At 46.8% G+C, this 16,502-nt stretch overlaps 1 protein-coding gene across 1 annotated transcript in view; it reads right to left on the bottom strand.

Moving 5' to 3' along the window:
* LOC145346880 (carbohydrate sulfotransferase 9-like) overlaps positions 1-13,288 on the bottom strand; it is a 110,780-nt gene extending 97,492 nt beyond the window's left edge. The window contains exon 1 of the mRNA XM_080194742.1: positions 13,192-13,288. The gene's annotated coding sequence lies outside the window, so the exon portion shown is untranslated. The remainder of the gene's footprint in view (positions 1-13,191) is intronic.
* Between the last annotated feature and the right edge of the window lie 3,214 nt (positions 13,289-16,502).

The following is a 16,502-nucleotide window of genomic DNA, read 5'->3' as shown; positions in this document are numbered from 1 at the left end:
TGGACACTAAGGGGCAATTTGCATGGCCAATCTACCTAACCTGCACATCTTTGGACACTAAGGGACAATTTAGCACAGCCAGTCTACCTAACCTGCACATCTTTGGACACTAAGGGACAATTTAGCACGGCCAGTCTACCTAACCTGCACATCTTTGGACACTAAGGGGCAATTTCCACGGCCAATCTATCTAACCTACACATCTTTGGACACTAAGGGACAATTTAGCACGGCCAGTCTACCTAACCTGCGCATCTTTGGACAGTAAGGGACAATTTGCATGGCCAATCTACCTAACCTGCACATCTTTGGACACTAAGGCACAATTTAGCACGGCCAATCCACCTAACCTGCACATCTTTGGACACTAAGGGGCAATTTAGCATAGCCAATCCCTCTGACCTGCATATCTTTAGACCCTAAGGGGCAACTTAGTACAGCTAATCCTCTTAACCTGCATATCTTGGGACACTAAGGGGCAATTTAGCATGGCCAATCCCCCTAACCTGCACATCTTTGGTGTGTGGGAGGAAATCGGACTACCCGGAGGAAACCCATGCAGACACGGGGAGAAGGTGCTAACTCCACACAGACAGTGACCAGGGAATCGAACCCAGGTCCTTGGCGCTGTGAGGCAGCAGTGTTAATCACTGCGTTGCAGTTTTGAAAGACAACATAATAAGAAGCTGCTTCCAATGGCAAGAGGCTCAGTAAGCAGAGGGATAGAGATTGAAGCTGATTGTTAGAGGAGGCAGAGAGGGAGAAACAGGAGTTCTTCTTTTAAGATGCAAAGTTGTGATCGATCTGGAATGTTCTGTCTGAATGCGCTGTAGAGAGGACAAAGCTTTCAAGCAGAAGTGCAGGACAATGGAGAAACAGCAGCGAGAATGGGACTTAAGGGCCAGCACAGGCACAGTGGGCTAAATGGTCTCCTTCCATGATGTTTGTTCTACGTGGGTTGTGGGTTAAGTGTTATCACACTGGATATGACCTGATGGATACATTAATCAAAGCGTTTAGACTGACGGAGTGCATCCTGGCTGGTCCTGTAATATTTTAAACTCCCTACTGTTGTGACCTCTGGATTGGAGATGTGTAAATCAGTCTGAGCTGCTGACAAGAGTGGCTAAAGTTTACCCTGGGGAAAGGAAGAGTGTGGAAAAGAGTGAACGACATTAGCTTGCATTTATGTGACACCTTTAAATAAAGTAAAATGTCCCAGGAAGCGTTGTGTGAGCAACCCTCGGGTAAAATAAAAAATAAAGAATAAAGTTCATTTATTAGTCACCAGGGGATTACATTAACACTGCGATGAAGTTACTGGTAAATTCCCCTAGTCACCACACTCCAGCGCCTGTTCAGGTACACTGAGGGAGAATTTAGCATGGCCAATGCATCTAACCCCCACGTCTTTTGGACTGTGGGGGGAAACTGGAGCACCTGGAGGAAACCCACGCAGACACGGGGAGAACATGCAAATTCCACACAGGCAGTGACCCAAGCTAGGAATCGAACTCCGGTCCCTGGCGCTGTGAGGCAGCAGTGCTAACCACTGTGCCACCGTGCCGCCCATAATGGATGACACAGAGAGACGTAAGGAGATATCTGGGTAGGTGAACAAGTGCGCGGTCAAAGTGGTAGGTGTTGAGGAGAGTCAGGTAAAAGAGGAAAGAGGTGTGGAGAGGGAATTGCAGACCTTGGGGCCTGAAGGTAGGTGAAGGCAAGGCCGCCAATGATGGAATAAATCCTTGGCCACTTAAAGAACTGAGAAGGTCTAGTTAAGGGCCAGAGGCTTCCTGACGCCTTAACTACACACTGTAACATGGAAGACAGGACAGTGTGTGGGCTGGAAGGCGATGGGAAGACTTTGTTTTACAAGCCCCTCCCCATCTTCAAATGCACCAGTCAGGCAGGATGGGTGTGGGGAGAATATCCTTTATGTGGTTTTGTGTCAAATGTGAGTCTGATAAATGACCTTGTAACATTGAACTATTTTAAAGGCTCCGTATTAATTTTGATAACATTTCTAACATGTGCAATGCACGTTAGAGTGACAAAGTCACATATATTTTCACATAAAGTAACATTGAGATATTTGGGTTGGAGCTTTGAAGAATTGATAGTCTGCATTAAGTGCAAATTTCCATTCGAACCTTGATAAGTGACACCAGGTTCTTAGCTCTGTCTCACACTGGGGTGTCTCACACTCAAACAACATTTAAACAAGTGTGATCACTAGTGGAATCGAACTCACCTCCGTGAATGTTAAAACCCAATCCCAGTATATTCAAGTAAACTAGGATCAGACTCCGGACGGAATTTTCCAGCCGTTCACGCCCCATCGCTGCTGCCAGTGAGGATGGAGAATTTGGCGCTCCGCCGAAATTCTGTTCACTGCAGCGTGACTGGAGAATCCTGCCTGTGCAAATGGCCAGAGAATTCTCTAATCAAGCAATAAGTGACATTTGTGCTACACAAGTGCCAGGCAATGACCATCTCCAACAAGCAAAGATCTAACCATCATCACGCCCACTGCCATTCGATGGCATTCCCATCGCTGAACCCCCCACTATCAATATCCCGGGGGGTTACCGTGAATCAGAAACTGAACTGGACCTCGCCATATAAATACTGTGGAGACAAGGGCAAGTCAAAGTCTGGAAATCCTGTGGTGAGTAACTCACCTCCTGACTCCCAAAGCCTGTCCACCATCTACAGAGCACAAGTCAGGAGTGTGATGGAATACTCCCCACTTGCCTGGATGGGTGCAGCTCCAGCAACACACAAGAAGCTCAGGACAAAGCATCTCATTTGATTGACACCCTGCCCTTCCTTCTTCAACATCCACTCCCTCCAACACACACAGTAGGATGGCAAGGTAGCGCAGTGGTTAGCATTACTGCCTCACAGCGCCAGGGACTGGCGTTCAATTCCTGGCTCGGGCCACTGTCTGTGCGGAGTCCATCACCTCCTCCCCGTGTCTGCGTGGGTTTCCTTTGGGTGCTCTGGTTTCCTCCCACAGTCTGAAAGACGTGCTGTGGGAGGGTGCATTGATCACGCTAAATTCTCCCTCAGTGTAACCCGAACAGGTGCCGGAGTGTGGCGACCAGGGGATTTTCACAGCAACTTCATTGCGGTGTTAATGTAAGCCTCTGTGTGACACAAATAAATAAACCTTAACTTTTAACTTTAGCAGCCTGTGTGTACCATATACAAGATCTACTGCAGCAACTCACCAAGGCTCTTTCAACAGCACCTTCAAACAGGTGACCCCTATTGCTTTGAAGGATAAGGTAGCAGACACATGGGAACACCACCACCCAGAGGCTCCCCTCCAAATCATTCGCCATCCTGACTTGGAAATGTATCACCCATCCTTCATTATCGCTGGGTCAACATCCTGGAACTTCCTCCCTAACAGCACTGTGGGTGTACCTACGCCACATGGACAGCAGCGGCTCAAGGAGGCAGCTCACCACCACCTTCTCAAGGGGCAACTGGGGTAGACAGGATTTTCCAAGCCCCCTGTGGCATGTTTCGCGGTGGTGGAGGTGGCTCCCAGTTGTCTGGCAGTGGGATTTTCTGATCCCATCTGGTTCACCAATGTCCTTTAGAGAAGGAAATCTGCCGTCCTTACCCGGTGTGGCTTCCACATGACTTCAGAGCCACAGCAATGTGGTTGACTCTCAACTATCCTCCAAAGGGTGACACAGTGGTTAGCACTGCTGCCTCACAGCTCCATAGAACCGGGTTCGATTCCCGGCTTGGGTCACTGTCTGTGCGGAGTCTGCACATTCTCCCCGTGTCCGTGTGGGTTTCCTCCGGGTGCTCTGGTTTCCTCCCACAGTCCAAAAGACGTGCTGTTTGGCTGCGTTGGCCATCTAAGGTTTCTCTCAGTGTGCCCAAACAAGCGCCGGAATGTGGCAACGAGGGGATTTTCACATTAACTTCATTGCAGTGTTAATGTAAGCCCACTTGTGATGAATAAGTAAACTTTAAAAAAGGGCAACTAGAGATGGGCAATAAATGTTGGCCAGCCACCGACTCCCATGTCAATGGGGTTCCTGTTCTGTGTTATCCCACTCCTCAGCCCGTTGGAAAACTTGTGGCAGGGTTTCACCATCAATGGGACTGGAAGATCCCATGGTGGGCAGGCCTGGAAAATGTTCTGCAAAGTGGGAATCTGAACTACAAGCATCTGAATCATAGAACCCTACAGTGCAGAAAGAGGCCCTTCGGCCCATCGAGTCAGCACCGAACACCATCCCAGCCAGGCCCTACCCCCATATCCCTATATATTATACCCCCACTAATCCCTCTAACCTACGCAGCCCTGGACACACTAAAGGGGCAATTTCTTGGCCTGGCCAATCAACCTAACCCGCACATCTTTGGACTGTGGGAGGAAACCGGAGTACCCGGAGGAAACCCACGCAGACACGAGGAGAATGTGCAAACTCCACCCAGACAGTGACCCGAGCCGGGAATCGAACCCAGGACCCGGGAGCTGTGAAGCAGCAGTGCTAACCCACTGTGCTACCGTGCCGCCCACCTGATCACCAGCCGTACAATCTGAATCCTACCACCCCCCTCCACCCCGCCGAGGAATTCTCAGCGGATTCTGGTAAACAAGTGAAAAAATAAAGCTCTCCCAGAGAGATCTGGTGGCAACTTGCAGTGGAGTTGTTTTTAACGTCAGTGATTAATTGCCACTGCCAAACCTCCTGATGTCAAGAGTGGAAAAAAAAAAGTCGATACGGTCAACTACTCTGGTGGAGAATTAAGAAGCCCCTGGAGTTATATTCTGTTTTCCCAGAGGTGCTGGTGTGAACAGGGAGTGGCAGATTTCCCAAGCGCACTGCCACATACACTAGACAATTTTCCCAACCTACTGAAGTGAGCGATTATTCAAAACCCAACCAGTTCAGTCTGCCCCAAAGGTACACCGTGAATCGTGTTCCCGTGTCTCACAGTCAAATGAGTCGACAAAGGATTTGTTAAGCAGTTTTAATTGCTTTCCCTTACGCTAAGCAGTGGCAGTTCTCAAACTGCCGCCTTACTGGGGAAATATACTTCAGGATGAGGGGATTGTGTTGCAAATAAATCAATACCCTGGCCCGCTGGCAAATGGGCACCACAATTCTCTTCTAGCCCCTAATTTTTAAACCTTGTGCCTACGCTAATTTCCTGATAGAAACAAAACAGTTGGAAGAACAAAGAAAATTACAGCACAGGAACAGGCCCTTTGCCCCTCCAAGTCTGCACTGACCATGCTGCCCGACTGAACTAAAACCCCCTACCCTTCCGGGGACCATATCCCTCTATTCCCATCCTATTCATGTATTTGTCAAGACACCCCTTAAAACTCACTACAGTATCCGCCTCCCCTGGCAACGAGTTCCAGGTACCCACCACTCTCTGTATAAAATATCTGCCTCGTACATCTCCTTTAAACCTTGCCCCTCGCACCTTAAGCCCGTGCCCCCAGTAATTGACTCTTCCACCTGGAAGGATTCAGTTCAACGTCAGTCAGAGTCAGGATTGGTCAGTTTAGCTGCAGGCGACGCCAGTATATCTGATCATGTGACATCCGAAGCACATGACATCTGACCAAGAGATGCCTGTCACATGGTACCTGGTCATGTGCCATCTGATCACATGCCCTCTTGAATACATAGTCCAATACATCCCCTTCCCTTACCTTTCCTTCCACCTCCCCCCCCCCCCCCCCAGCTTACCCTTTTCGATATTCCACCTCTGTCCCATTTCCCCCTCCCCTAACATCTCCATCTGTCACAGTTCACAATTTCTCTGCTGTTTGGCCATTCCCACTCTTTATTCTCTCTGTGGACAGCAGTCTTTTCCCCTGGTCTCTGTGTCTATGACTTATCTTTCATTCCCTCACCCTGCAGTGTAAAACATCTCCTACTTTCTCTGCCTTTCAGCTTTGACAAAGGGTCTCCTGAACCTGAAACATCAGCTCTTTTCTCTCCTTACAGATGCTGCCAGACCTGCTGAGATTTTCCAGCACTTTCTCTTTTAGTCCAATACGGTGAGCTGATAAGATTTAGAAACAGAATTAGGCCATTCGGCCCATTGAGTCCACTCCGCCATTCAATCGATCATGGCTGATATGATTCTCATCCCCATACTCCTGCCTTCTCCCCATAACCTTGATCCCCTTATTGATCAAGAACCTATCTATCTCTGTCTTAAAGACACTCAATGACCTGGCCTCCACAGCTCTTTGAGGCAATGAGTTCCACAGATTCACCACCCTCTGGCTGGAGAAATTCCTCTTCATCTCAGTTTTAAAGGAGTGTCCCCTTCACTCTGAGGTTGTGCCCTCGAATTCTAGTCTCTCCCACTCATGAAACAACCTCTCCATGTCCACTCTATCCAGGCCGCTCAGTATTCTGTAAGTACTGGGGGAGTTGCTGCTGCCGCAGCTAAACATAAATTTTGTTTATTGATTTATTATTATCACAAGTAGGCTGACATTAACGCTGTAATGAAGTTACTGTGAAAACACCCTAGTCACCACACTCTGGTGCCTGTTCAGATACACTGAGGAAGAATTTAGCATGGTTAATGTACCTAACCAGCACGTCTTTCAGACTGTGGGAGACAAACAGAGCACCCAGAGGAAACCCACACAGACACGGGGAGGATGTGCAGACTCCAGACAGACAATGATCGAAGCCAGGAATCGAATCCAGAGCCCTGGCGTTGTGAGGCAGCAGTGCTAACCACTGTGCCACCATAGTGTAAGAATAGGGATCCTTGAGATATAATTGGCTGGGAACTTGAGATGCACCGGTTTTAGATGGTGGTGCTGTCAGCTGCTTTTAAAAAATTCCTCACCCAGCCTTCAGATTGCTGGTGTATAGTGGGGCATCACTAGATAGAACATAGAACATAGAACACTACAGCACAAACAGGCCCTTCAGCCCACTAGTTGGGCCAATCACTTCTATACCTACTAAGCCATAGACCTATCTATAACCCCCAATCCCATTAGATCCCACATACTCATCCAGAAGTCTTTTAAAAGACCCCAGCGAGTTCGCCTCCACCACCACCGACGGCAGCCGATTCCATTCACTCACCACCCTCTGAGTGAAAAACTTACCCCTAACATCTCCTCTGTACCTGCTCCCCAGCACCTTAAACCTGTGTCCTCTCGTAGCGATCATTTCAGCCCTGGGAAATAGCCTCTGAGAATCCACCCTATCTATTCCTCTCAACATTTTACAAACCTGTATCAGGTCGCCTCTCAACCTTCGTCTCTCCAGGGAGAAGAGTCCCAGCTCCCTCAACCTATCTTCATGAGGCATGCCTCCCAATCCAGGCAACATCCTTGTAAATCTCCTCTGCACCCTTTCAATAGCTTCCACATCCTTCCTGTAGTGAGGCGACCAGAACTGCACACAGTACTCCAAGTGGGGTCTGACAAGGGTCCTATAAATGATGTTAACTTTCTAAATATATAGATGTGTTTGAATATATTAACCCATTAACCGGAGCCACAATGGATTGCTTGTGTTTGTTCAAACCCTGGCGATGATGGTTTGCAGCTCGATTGAAGTCAATCCATTTTGAGAATTAAGGCACAGACGCACCTTTCAGCGACTTGTCCTTAGATGGTCAGGGCGTTTGTAAACATTTGTTATCTTTTGAGGCAGAGTTTGAGCACAGGAATTATGGAAACCACCTCTAAACACATTGGGGAAGGTGGTGGCGTAGTGTTTATTTCACTGGGCGAGTGAGTGATCCAGGGTAATGCTCTGGGGACCTGGGTTCGAATCCCACCACAGCAGATGCTTTTACTCAAATTCAATAAAAATCTAGAATCAAAAGTCTACTGATGACCATGAAACTATTGTCAATTGTTGGAAAAGCCTATCTGGTTCAATAATGTCCTTCTGGGAAGGAAATCGGCCGTCCTTATCTGGTCTGACCGACAATAATCTCTCCTTCAAGTCAACAAGACAAAGGAGATTGTCATCAACGTCAGGAAGTGTAGTGGAGAACATGCCCCTGTCTACATCAAAGGGGACAAAGTAGAAATGATCGAGAGCTTCAAGTTTTTACGTGTCCAGATCACCAACAACCTGTCCTGGTTCCCCCCATGCCAGCACTAAAATTAAAAAAGCCCATCAATGCCTCTAGTTTCTCAGCAGACTAATGAAATTTAACATGTCAGCTATGACACTCACCAACATTTATAGGTGCACCATAGAAAGCATTCCTTCCGGTTGTATCACAGCTTGGTATGGGCTCCTGCTCTGCCCAAGACTGCAAGAAACTACAAAACGTTGTGACTGTAGCCCAACCCATCACATAAACCATCCTCCCATCCATTGACTCTGTCTACACTTCCCACTGCCTCAGCAAAGCAGCCAGTATAATTAAGGACCCCACGAACCCCGGATATTCTCTCTTCCACCTTCTTTCACCAAGGAAAAGACAAAAAGGTCTGAGGTCACGTAACAACTGACTCAAGAACAGCTTCTTCCCTGTTGCCATCAGTCTTTTGACTGGACTTACCTCACACTAAGTTGATCTTTCTCTACACCCTAGCTATGACTGTAACACTACATTCTGCACCCTCGTTTCCTTCCCTTTGAACGGTATGCTTTGTCTGTATAGTGCGCAAGAAACAATACTTTTCACTGTATACTAATAGTTGTGACAATAATAAATCAAATCAAATCAAATTGAAACATAACTCCAGACCATCAACAATGTGATTGACTCTGAAGTGGTCCCAGCAAGGCATGCAATTTAAGGACAATTAAGGATGGGCAATAAATGCTGGCTCAGTCAGTGATACCCACATTCCATGAAAGTATTAAAAAAAACTGACTTATTAAACACCACCAAGCCTGAGTATAATTGCTTCTGACATTGGAATTGATAAATACCTTGTCATGAGTTGCTATTTCAATTACTCAAAGGGGTGTGAACGCTCCGGAGAATGTCAATAGATCGAAGGAGGAACTATTGAGTATCCTAAATTGCATTAAGGTAGACAAGTCCCCAGGGCCGGATGGGATCCATCCCAGGTTACTGCAGGAGACAAGGGAAGAAATAGCTGGGACCTTAACAGATATCTTCACCTCCTCTTTGACCACAGGCAAGATTCCAGAGGACTGGAGAACAGCCAAAGTTGTTCCCTTGTTTAAGAAAGGAAGCAGGAATAATCCAGAAAATTATAGGCCAGTGAACCAGCCGTCATGGTGGGGCAGTTTTTGGATGAGATACTGAGGAACAGGCTAAATATGAATTTAGAAGAATGAGGGGAGATCAAATTGAAGTATATAAGATGATAAAAGGTCTGGATAAAGTAGACATGGAATGGATGCTTCCTCTTGTGGGACATTCTAGGATGAGAGGTCATAGGCTTAGGGTAAGGAGTGACAAATTTAAATCAGAGTTGAGGAGAAACAATTTCTCCCAAAGGGTTGTGAATCTACTCCAAAGTGCAGTGGATGCTGGGACAGTGAGTAAATTTAAGGAGAAGCTGGACAGATCTGGGCGTGTGGGTCCACAGTTCTCTAACACAGATGGTCAAGGTGATTTAGAAGGCATATAGCAAGCTTGCCTTCATCAGTTGGGACATTGAGTTCAAGGGAAATCATGTTGCAGTGACATAAAACCTTGGTTAGGCCACATTTGGAGTGTTGCGTGCACTTCTGGTCACTATACTACTACTACAAGGATATGGAAGCTTCAGAGAGAGTGCAAAGAAGATTCACCAGGATGTTGCCTTGTCTCGAGGGTGTTGGCTATGAGGAGAGGTTGAATAAACAGGGACTGTTTTCACTGGAAAGACGAAGGCTGATAGAGGTCTACAAAACTGTGAGAGGCATAGACAGGGTGGGTAGTCAGAGGCTTTTTCCCAGCTGGAAGTGTCAATTACAAGGGACACAGGTTCAAGGTGAAAGGCAGGGGAATGTTTTCATGCAGGGGGTAATGGGTGCCTGGAAAGCGCTGCCAGAGAAGGTGGTGGAAGCAAGCACATCAGCAACATCTAAGGCATCTGGACGGGTACATGAATAGAGGGGAAATAAAGGGATATGGACTGAGCAAGGGCAGAAGATCTTTTTTTGTTTAGTTAGGGCATTGTGATCAGAATGGGCTTGGAGGGCTGGAGGGACTGTTCCTGTGCTGTACTTTTCTTTGTTATTTGTTTGACCTGATATCCATGCCAGAGATGTGGCTGCAAGGCGACCAAGGCTAGGACCTGAATATTCAGGGGTAACTGATATTTTGGAATGACAGGAAGCTAGGGAACGGTGTTGGGATAACTCAGGTGGGTGATGCACCAGTAGGAATTATAGACGCCATTAGCACACTAGAGAGAGATGATGTTAGTTCTCAAGGTCAAGAAGTCTAATCGGTTTGGGTAGAGATAAGAAATAGCAAAGATAAGAAGACAAAGGACAACAAAGAACAAAACGGGAATGGTTTGTATGTTACACAGTAACTGCACTGGAAGATAGAGTATACCGGAATAACAGGAGTCTGTAAGAAAGATGTTACAAAAATCATGAGTGATTTTGATCAACATAGAAATTGGATATGCAGTTTAATGATTTTTGATTTGATTTGATATGATTTATTATTGTCACATAAATTATCATACAGTGAAAAGTATTGTTTCTTGCGCTCTGTACTGACAAAGCATCCCATTCATACAGAATGAAAGGAGGGAGTGCAGAATGAGGTGTTACAGTCATAGCTAGGGTGTAGAGAAAGATCAACTTAATACAAGATAGGTCCATTCAAAAGTCTGATGGCAGCAGGGAAGAAGCTGTTCATGAGTTGGTTGGTACGTGACCTCAGAGTTTTGTATCTTTTTCCCAAAGAAAGAAGGTGGAAGAGAGAATGTCCGGGGTGCGTGGGGTCCTTGATTATGCTGGCTGCTTTGCCGAGGCAGCGGGAAATTTCCTTAGTCTTTTGAGAAAGTAGAGGAATTGGTGGGCTTTCTTAACTATCGTATCAGCATGCGGGGGGACCTAGGAACTTGAACTCTCGACCCTTTCTGCTTCATCCCATTGATGTAGACAGTTCTCCTTTGCGAATCCTGAAGTTGATGGCTAACTCCTTCATTTTGTTGACATTGAGGGAGAGATTATTGTCGCTAGTTCACCAGATTCTCTATCTCATCCCTGTACTCTGTCTCGTCATTGTTTGAGATCCGACCCATTACGGTGGTGTCATCAGCAAACTTGAGAATCGAATTGGAGGGGAATTTGGTCACGCACTCAGAGGTGTATACAGAGTCTGTTCAGAGGCTGAACAAAGAACAAAGAACAACACAGCACAGGAAACAGGCCCCTCGGCCCTACAAGCCCGCGCCACCATTTTAACATTCAGTGAGTGCCTCATTCCAATCCTTCTTCTACCTATGACTTTTGCCTATGCCTCTTGGACTCCACAATAAAGGGGTGCAAATTTAGAGAATTATGTGTGCACCAGATTGAGGGAGGTCTAATTTAGGGACAATTTGTTAACACCAATCAGCCTAAAAGCACGTTTTTGGGGTGTGGGAGGAAACCGGAGCACCCGGAGAAAACCCACGCAAGCACGGGGAGAATGTGCAAACTCCCACAGACACCGACCCAAGTTGGAGATCCAACCGTGGTCCCTGTATCTGCACAGCAAACAGTGATAGTCACTGAGCTGTCGTGTTGCCCGTCAGATGGTCCAGTTTAAGAGTACACTAACGGACGTGAAGCACTAGGCAACTCTCGAAGCAACATCCAAGAGCAGCCCAGCACGACCCACCGCGTGTATGCCCCTTGTTGGCCAACAAGGCGGACCGAATCACCTGTGGATGTTAAAAAAAAGACATCAATAAACAAACATCTTTGTTCATTGTGCCTGATGTTTAAGGGGGGGAACACACACCCTATGTTTTTAAAAACACTCGTAGAGAAACAGTCCAGACAGGTTCTCAGCATCAAGTAAATAAATCTCATTTGTCTTTGGAAGGGATGAGTGGGACAGCAGCAACCCTCTGCTATCTGGAATCTGCAGCAATTTAAAAGTAATGTTGTCAGGCACAATCTAGTGCAGGCTTGTTCAACCTTCCCGTGTGAGCATCTCAAGCATTTCCTCAGTTGGGAAGGGCACAATTTCTGGGAAAGAAAGCAAACGGAAGAGGCGAAAGGGGAATTTATCGAACTGTTTCTCCAAACGATACACAGCAGTTTCGCTATAAACACAGCATGGATCAGAAGACTGATTTCTCACCTTATCCATCATCTTTACCAACTTACAGAGTGGTTAGCATTGCTGTCTCACAGCGCCAGGGGCCTGGGTTCCCTTTTGGCTCACTGTCTGTGTGGAGTCCGCACGTTCTCCCAGTGTCTGCATGGGTTTCCTCCAGGTGCTCGGGTTTCCTCCCACAGTCCAAAGATGTGTGTGCATTGGCCACCCTAAATGTGTGGGCTTACGGGGATAGGGCAAGAGAGGAGGCCTGGGTAAGTTACTCTGTCGGAGAGTCAGTGTAGACTCGATGGGCTGAATGGCCTCCTCTGCACTGTAGAGACTCTGTCATTCTACCTTCACAGCCTGTTTGGGCACTGATTCGATGAGACATGTCTGCTTTCTTGTGTGTCACAAGAAATCACAGCCATGGTGCCCAACTATCAGCCTGTGAAGAGCCTTCACCCAGAGCAAACTGGCCAATGGGTTGGCCCTCCCTTGAACAGGTCATCCTCAACACCGGTGCCCCACAAGGCTGTGTCCTCAGCCCCCTATTATACTCCTTATACACCTATAACTGTGGCCAAATTCCCGTCCAATTTGATTTTCAGGTTTGCTGATGACACCACCATAGTGGGTCAGATCTCAAACAATGATGAGGCAGAGTACAGGAATGAGATAGAGAATCTGGTGAACTGGTGCGGCAACAATAATCTCTCCCTCAATGTCAACAAAACAAAGGAGATTGTCATCGACTTCAGGAAGGGTATGCCCCTGTCTACATCAACGGGGACAAAGCAGAAAATCAACCCACGCACAGGGGTGCTGTGTTGTTCTTTGATCTTTGTACCCCTGGACATTCTCTCTTCACCTTCTTCTGTCGGGAAACATATACAAAAATCTGAGGTCACGTACCAACCGACTCAAGAACAACTTCCTCTTTGCTGCTGTCAGACTTTTGAATGGACTTACCTTGCATTAAGTTGATGTTTCTCTACACCCTCGCTATGACGGTAACACTACAATCTGCACTCTCTTGTTTCCTTCTCTGTGAATGGTATGCTTTGTCTGTACAGTGTAAGGAACAATACTTCTCACTGTATGTCAATACATGCGACAATAATAAATCAGATCAAAATCAATCCCAGCTTCTCCAATCTCTCCCTGTAACTTTACACATCTGCAGAGGACGTACACAACAAATACCTTTTTTTTCTTAAATGACATCTCCCAAACATTTGCAATGAAATTCTCCTCCAGGCTCACATTGCCGTTCTCTTCTCTTCCATGAGAGGCACCTGATTCATTGCTTGCTTGACGTTATGCATGGAAGGTTAGCAAGTAATTGATTTCATCAGTAACCAATAAACATTGCCTTTTCACATTGATCTGTCGTTGTTAGGATCCAAATACCTGTCTTTCGATCTATGACCGATGCCCTTCTGTGTGTGTGTGTCTCTCTGAACGGTCCTCTTACCCTCTCGCTCCCCGCACAACACTAATTACCACCAGCTCAAAGGCATGGAGATTGTTTCAAGGTCAGAACTTACTGAAAGGCCTGGAAGGCAAGGCTTAATGTTCCTTCATGCTTCATGGTCTGAGCGATTCTGTGTTCTCACCAAAGTAAGGTTCTGATGTCATGAAAAATTGTGATTGTTATGGCCTCAAGCATACTTTGCCTGGCAAGCAATTCTAAATGAGAAGTCATTGAGCGCCTTTTTCCCACCGGATTTACCATTTGGAGGCTGTTAACTTTGTCACACGCACTATAATTGGCACGGCACGGCAGCACAGTGGGTTAGCACTGCTGCTTCACAGCTCCAGGGACCTGGGTTCGATTCCCGGCTCGGGTCACTGTCTGTGTGGAGTTTGCACATTCTCCTCGTGTCTCTGTGGGTTTCCTCCGGGTGCTCCGGTTTCCTCCCACACTCCAAAGACGTGCGGGTTAGGTTGATTGGCCGTGCTAAGAAATTGCCCCTTAGGTGTGTAGGTTAGAGGGATTAGTGGGTAAATATGTAGGGATATGGGGGTAGAGCCTGGGTGGGATTGTGGTCGGTGCAGACTCGATGGGCCAAATGGCCTCTTTCTGCACTGTAGGGTTTCTATGATTTCTGTGGTGACTGGAATTTGATACCCTCCTCCAAGCTAAATTTATTGGTGGGGATGGGGCAGGGGGGGAGGGGGAGGGCATCTAGTGGGACCTATGCCCCTGGGGTACTTGTTCCTGGAGAAGACCCCCTGGCATCCAGTTAAGTGCCTGAATGATGTTAAATTCATAGACATATTCAGTGGGCCTTCCCTATAAGAGGTGATAAGGTTCTCCCACTAGTTCTCTAGTCAGTGGATGAGATTCCATCTTTTTTTATTCATTCGTGGAACATGGGCGTCGTTGGCTAGGCCTATCCCTAGTTGCCCTTGAACAGGTGGTGGTGAGCCACCTTCTTGAACCACTGCAGTTCATATTAAATACTGCCCTGGAGAGGCAACAACAACTTAATGTATTAATTTATGTTCTTTCTATTTAAAATAAACTATTCTTAACCCCATATTGTAATCACTATCGTCGCACCACAGAAATTTACAGAACACCAGGGGGCCATTTGGCCCATCCATTCTTGTATCAGTTAGAATCCCTACAGTACAGAAGGAGGCCATTCGAGTTTGCACTGACCACAATCCCACCCTATCGCCGTAACCCCACAAATTTACCCTGCTAATCCCCCTGAAACTAGGGTCAATTTAGCACGGCCAATCCACCTAACCGGCACACCTTTGGACTGTGGGAGGAAACCGGAGCACCTGGAGGAAACCCACGCAGACATGGGAAGAATGTACAAACTCCACACAGACGGTGACCCGAGCCAGAGACCCAGGACCCTGACACTGTGAGGCAACAGTTCTTTGATTGAGGTATCCTGTTAATTCCGCATGTCATCTTCTCCTCCATGGCAAGTTAGTCTCCTTCAATCCCGTATCCAGTTGTCTTTTGAAAGTTCCAGTTGAATCTGCTTCCACCATCCTTTCAGGCAGGGCTTTCCAGATCATAACAGCGTCTTGTGTTTAAGTGAAAAATCCTTCACATTACCCCCTCTGTTTCTTTTGCCAAGCTACCACAGATGTGCTGCCTGCAACGCAACTGAACAATGTCGTGTACGAGTACCAGTGCCGGTGGGATGCCAGGCAGGGAGGAAATTGCAGGTCGCCTAGCAGAGATATTTGAATCCTCAATAGTCACAGGTGAGGTGCCTGAAGATTGGAGAGTGGCAAATGTTGTGTCTTTATTTAAGAAGGACTGCAGGGAAAAGCCTGGGAACTACAGGCCAGTGAGCCTCACATCTGTGGTGGATAAATTATAGGGAGGTATTTTGAGAGACATGAAAAAAAAGGGCATAGATCAGCTAGATAGAAAATATCTTTTCCCAAAGGTAGGGGAGTCTAAAACTGGAGGGCTAAGGTTTAAGGAGAGAGGGGAGAGATACTAAAGTGTCCAGAGGGGGCAATTTTTTTCACCCTGAGGGTGATGAGTGTCTGGAACGAGCTGCCAGAAGTAGTAGTAGAGGCGGGTACAATTTTGTCTTTTAAAAAGCATTTAAACAGTTACATGGGTAAGATGGGTATGGAGGGATATGGGCCAAATGAGATCAATTGGGAATAGCTTAGGCCTTTAAAAAAAAGGATAGCATGGACAAGTTGGGCTGAAGGGCCTGTTTCCATGCTGTAAACCTCTATGACTCTATACCAGTGATTGATTGGTCAAATCAAACAGTATGTTCCTTTAGCCGCTGTTAACAGGTTGAGTACGGACCATACTCGAGCAGCCCACGCTTGCAAAACCCAAAGCAAAATGCCCAAAGTTAGGAGGGATTTGGCGTGGTGAAGTTTAGCAGGTGAAACTAGAACTAGGGAGCACAAAACAAACGGGAGCAGATTTGGGACTGAGTTGAGGAGGAACTTCTTCACACAAAGGGTTGTGAATCTGTGGAATTCCCTGCCCAGTGAAGCAGTTGAGGCTACCTCATTGAATGTTTTTAAGGCAAGGATAGATACATTTTTAAACAGTAAAGGAATTAAGGATTATGGTGAGCGGGAGGGTAAGTGAAGCTGAGTCCACAAAAAGATCAGCCATGATCTTAATGAATGGCGGGGCAGGCTCAAGGGGCCAGATGGCCTACTCCTGCTCCTAGTTCTTATGTTCTTATATGTTAGACTTGATTCTATGATTGGGCAGAACAATCCTGAGTGTGCTGATAGTTACGCTAACAACTAATTTAAAATAATCAGTC

Source organism: Carcharhinus amblyrhynchos, chromosome 8 (assembly GCF_965287045.1).
Source record: "Carcharhinus amblyrhynchos chromosome 8, sCarAmb.v2.hapA, whole genome shotgun sequence".
In the NCBI taxonomy this organism is placed as follows: domain Eukaryota; kingdom Metazoa; phylum Chordata; class Chondrichthyes; order Carcharhiniformes; family Carcharhinidae; genus Carcharhinus; species Carcharhinus amblyrhynchos.
The sequence above is the reverse complement of the archived record's forward strand: the minus strand, read 5'-3'. Positions and strand labels throughout refer to the sequence as shown.